This window comes from Tachyglossus aculeatus, chromosome 8, assembly GCF_015852505.1.
Source record: "Tachyglossus aculeatus isolate mTacAcu1 chromosome 8, mTacAcu1.pri, whole genome shotgun sequence".
Taxonomy (NCBI): Eukaryota; Metazoa; Chordata; class Mammalia; order Monotremata; family Tachyglossidae; genus Tachyglossus; species Tachyglossus aculeatus.
Window position 1 is genome coordinate 38,460,489 of NC_052073.1, and position 5,533 is coordinate 38,466,021.

Below are 5,533 nucleotides of genomic sequence, written 5' to 3' on the forward strand. Positions count from 1 at the left end.
GGGGGGCTCACAGTCTGACAACAAATCAACACATAGAAACCAAATAGAATAAATATGTACAGGTAAAATAGAGTAATAAATATGTACGAACATATATACATGTAATAATAATAATAATGATGGCATTTATTAAGCGCTTACTATGTGCAAAGCACCGTTCTAAGCGCTAGGGAGGTTACAGGGTGATCAGGTTGTCCCACGGGGGGCTCACAGTCTGACAACAAATCAACACATATAAACCAAATAAAATGAGTTGAATAAATCTGTACAGGTAAAATGAATAGAGTAATAAATATGTACAAATATATACATGTAATAATAATAATAATGATGGCATTTATTAAGCGCTTACTATGTGCAAAGCACTGTTTTAAGCGCTGGGGAGGTTACAGGGTGATCAGGTTGTCCCATGGCGGGCTCACTGTCTAGAAGGGGGAGACGGACAACAGATCAAAACATATAAACCAAATAAAATAAATAGAACAAATAGGTACAGGTAAAATGAATAGAGTAATAAATATGTACAAACATATATACATGTAATAATAATAATAATGATGGCATTTATTAAGCGCTTACTATGTGCAAAGTACTGTTCTGAGCGCTGGGGAGGTTACAGGGTGATCAGGTTGGCCCACGGGGGGCTCACAGTCTGACAACGAATCAACACATATAAACCAAATAAAATAAGTAGAATAAATCTGTACAGGTAAAATGAATTGAGTAATAAATATGTACAAATATATACATGTAATAATAATAATAATGATGGCATTTATTAAGCGCTGACTATGTGCAAAGCACTGTTTTAAGCGCTGGGGAGGTTACAGGGTGATCAGGTTGTCGCATGGCGGGCTCACAGTCTAGAAAGGGGAGATGGACAACAAATCAACACATATAAACCAAATAAAATAAATAGAATAAATATGTACAGGTAAAATGAATAGAGTAATAAATATGTACAAACATATATACATATAATAATAATAATGATGGCATTTATTAAGCGCTTACTATGTGCAAAGCACTGTTCTAAGCGCTGGGGAGGTCACAGGGTGATCAGGTTGTCCCATGGCGGGCTCACAGTCTAGAAGGGGGAGACGGACAACAAATCAAAACACATAAACCAAATAAAATAGAATAAATCTGTACAGGTAAAATAGAGTAATAAATATGTACAAACATATACATATAATAATAATAATAACGATGGCATTTATTAAGCGCTTACTATGTGCAAAGCACTGTTCTAAGCGCTGGGATGGATACAAGGAGATCAGGTTGTCCCATGGGGGGGCTCACAGTCTAGAAGGGGGAGACTGACAACAAATCAAAACATATAAACCAAATAAAACAGAATAAATCTGTACAGGTAAAATAAATAGAGTAATAAATATGTACAAACATATACATATAATAATAATAATAATAATAATGGCATTTATTAAGTTCTTACTATGTGCAAAGCACTGTTCTAAGCGCTGGGGAGGTTTCAGGGTGATCAGGTTGTCCCACGGGCGGCTCACAGTCTAAATCCCCATTTTACAGATGAGGGAACTGAGGCCCAGAGCAGTGAAGCGACTTGCCCAAAGTCACACAGCTGACAATATATATATACAGGTACATATGTCACCCAGCTGACAAGTGGCAGAGTCAGGATTCGAACCCATGACCTCTGACTCCCAAGCCCGGGCTCTTTCTACTGAGCCACCCTGCTTCTCCCTGCACTTAGTACAGTGCTTGGCACAGAGTGAGCACTTAAATACTACTCTCCCAAGTGCTTAGTACAGTGCTCTGCACACGGGAAGCACTCGGCACTCAACAAATACCACTGATGATGCCCATGTGCTACTGGACTCTCCCAAGCGCTTAGAGAAGCAGGGTGGCTCAGTGGCAAGAGCCTGGGCTCGGGAGTCAGAGGTCACGGGTTCAAATCCTGGCTCCGCCACTTGCCAGCTGGGTGACTTTGGGCAAGTCACTTCGCTTCTCTGGGCCTCAGTTCCCTCATCTGTCAAATGGGGGTGACGACTGTGAGCCCCCCGTGGGACAACCTGATCACCTTGTTACCTCCCCAGTGCTTGGCACATAGTAAGCACTTAATAAATGCCATCATTATTATCATTCTCTGGGCCTCAGTTGCCTCATCTGTCAAATGGGGGTGAAGACTGTGAGCCCCCCCGGGACAACCTGATCACCTTGTAACCTCCCCAGCGCTTAGAACAGTAATTGGCACATAGTAAGCGCTTAATAAATGCCATCATTATTTTCATTATCTGTGCCTCAGTGACCTCATCTGTCAAATGGGAGACTGTGAGCCCCCCGTGGGACAACCTGATCACCTCGTAACCTCCCCAGCGCTTAGAACAGTAGTTGGCACATAGTAAGCGCTTAATAAATGCCATCATTATTATCATCCTCTGCGCCTCAGTGACCTCATCCGTCAAATGGGAGACTGTGAGCCCCCCGTGGGACAACCTGATCACCTCATAACCTCCCCAGCGCTTAGAACAGTGCTTGTCACATAGTAAGCGCTTAATAAATGCCATCATTATTATCATCCTCTGTGCCTCAGTGACCTCATCCGTCAAATGGGAGACTGTGAGCCCCCCGTGGGACAACCTGATCACCTCGTAACCTCCCCAGCGCTTAGAACAGTAGTTGGCACATAGTAAGCGCTTAATAAATGCCATCATTATTATCATCCTCTGTGCCTCAGTGACCTCATCCGTCAAATGGGAGACTGTGAGCCCCCCGTGGGACAACCTGATCACCTCATAACCTCCCCAGCGCTTAGAACAGTAGTTGGCACATAGTAAGCGCTTAATAAATGCCATCATTATTATCATTCTCTGCGCCTCAGTGACCTCATCCGTCAAATGGGAGACTGTGAGCCCCCCGTGGGACAACCTGATCACCTTGTAACCTCCCCAGCGCTTAGAACAGTAGTTGGCACATAGTAAGCGCTTAATAAATGACATCATTATTATCATTCTCTGTGCCTCAGTGACCTCATCCGTCAAATGGGAGACTGTGAGACCCCCGTGGGACAACCTGATCACCTCGTAATCTCCCCAGCGCTTAGAACAGTGCTTGGCACATAGTAAGCGCTTAATAAATGCCATTATTATTATTCTTATTATTATTACAGTGGTTTGCACACGGCAGTAAGCCCTCAGTAAAGATGATTATTATTAATAATAATTAGGGTTGACCCCGTCCCCTTTTTCCTCAGCCCAAGCCCCGCCCCCTGTCCTAAGCCCCGCCCCTTTCACCCCTCAGACCGAGGCTCCCCAGTGCTTAGAACAGTGCTTGGCACATAGTAAGCGCTTAATAAATGCCATTATTATTATTATTATTATTTTATTATTTTTATGCAGACATGCTCTGGGCATGTCACTCCCCTCCTCAAAAATCTGTCCTCCCCCTGGCCCGGAATGCCCTCCCTCCACCCATCCGCCAAGCTGGCTCTCTTCCTCTCTTTAGAGAAGCAGTGTGGCTCATTGGAAAGAGCCCGGGCTTTGGAGTCAGAGGTCATGGGTTCGAGTCCCCACTCCGCCACATGTCCGCCGTGTGACCTTGGGCAAGCCACTTCACTTCTCTGAGCCTCAGTTCCCTCATCTGTAAAATGGGGATGAAGACTGTGAGCCCCACGTGGGACAACTTGATCACCTTGTATCCCCCCCAGCACTTAGAACAGTGCTTCGCACATAGTAAGCGCTTAACAAATGCCATCATTATTAGTATTATTCCTCCCTTCAAGGCCCTACTGAAATCTCACCTCCTCCGGGAGGCCTTCCCACACTCAGCCCCCTCTTTAATTAATTAATAATGGCATTTATTAAGCGCTTACTCTGTGCCAAGCACCGTCCTAAGCGCTGGGGAAGTTACAAGGGGATCAGGTTGTCCTACTGGGGGCTCACGGTCTTCATCCCCATTCTGCAGATGAGGAAACTGAGGCCCAGAGAAGTGAAGCTACTTGCCCAAAGTCACCCAGCGGACAAGTGGCGGAGGTGGGATTTGAACCCACGACCTCTGACTCCAAATCCCGGGCTCTTTCCACTGAGCCACGCTGCTTCCCCCTCCCCACAGCCCCTGTATAGATGTTTGCCCAGATTTATGACTCTATTTATTTGACTTGTCCGTATTTACTATTCTATTTATTTTGTTAATGATGATGTGCATCTAGCTTCACTTCTATTTATTCTGACGACTTGACAATTGTCTACACGTTTGGTTTTGTTCTCTGTCTCCCCCTTCTAGACTGTGAGCCCGCTGTCGGGTGGGGACTGTCTCTCTATGTTGCCAACTTGTACTTCCCAAGCGCTTAGTACAGTGCTCGGCACACAGCAAGCGCTCAATAAATACGATTGATTGAATGAATGAATGAATGAATGGATGAGGCCCCGCCCCTTCCCCCCTCCGATAGAAGCCCCGCCCCCTGCCCTAAGACCCTCCCCTTTCCCTCAGACCGAGGCCCCGCCCCTTTCCTCTCAGACGGAAGCCCCGCCCTTTCCCTCCGACCGAGGCCCCGCCCCTTCCCCCCCTCGGCCACAGGCCCCGCCCATTTCCCCCCTCAGACGGAAGCCCCGCCCCCTGTCCCGGCCCCGCCCTTTCCTCCTCAGCCCCAGGCCCCGCCCCTTTCCCCCCTCAGCCCAAAGCCCCGCCCCCTTTCCCTCGGACCGAGGCCCCGCCCCCCCCCTCAGCCCAAAGCCCCGTCCCCTTTCCCTCGGACCGAGGCCCCGCCCCTTCTCAGCCCCCAAGCCCCGCCCTTTCCCTCAGACCGAGGCCCCGCCCCTTCCCCCCCTCAGCCTCAGGCCCCACCCCCTTGCCCAAACCCCCGCCCACTTCCCCCCCTCAGCCCCAGGCCCCGCCCCTTTCCGTCAGACCGAGGCCACGCCCTCCCCCCCTCCGACAGAAGCCCCGCCCCTGCCCTAAGCCCCGCCCACTTCCTCAGACCGAGGCCCCGCCCCTTGCCTTCCTCGGGTAGAGGCCCCGCCCCTTCCCCCAGCCCTAAGCCCCGCCCTTTCCGCCATACCAAAGCCCCTCCCCCTTCCCTAGTCCCCGCCCCCTTACCCTCAGACCGAGGCGAGGCCCCGCCCCTTCCCACCCAGACCGAGGCCCCGCCCCTTCCCCACCTCATCCCTAAGCCCCGCCCCTTTCCCCTCAGGCCGAAGCCCCGCCCCATTTCCCTCAGCCCCCGGGCCCCTCCCCTTCCCTAAACCCCGCCCCGTTCCCCTCAGACCGAGGCCCCGCCCCTCAGCCTGAGACCCCCTCCCACCTCCTCGAAGCCCCGCCCCTCCGCCCGAGGCCCCGCCCTTTCCCTTGTCCCCCCGCGCGCCAAGGCCACGCCCCTCCCCGCACACCAAGGCCCCGCCTCCTTTTCCGAGGTCCCGCCCCTTCCCCAGGCCCCGCCCCCCACACCAAGACACGCCCCCTTTCCCAGGCCCCGCCCCTCCTCCACACACCGAGACCACGCCCCCTTTCCGCAGGCCCCGCCCCTTCCCCAAGCCCCGCCCCCTCCCGCCTCGCGCAC

General features: G+C 50.9%; 1 protein-coding gene across 1 annotated transcript in view; it reads right to left on the reverse strand.

The window, feature by feature from the left end:
- Positions 1 to 5,533, reverse strand: part of LOC119931634 (protein SCO1 homolog, mitochondrial) — a 30,428-nt gene that overhangs the window by 24,675 nt on the left and 220 nt on the right. The window lies entirely within an intron of this gene.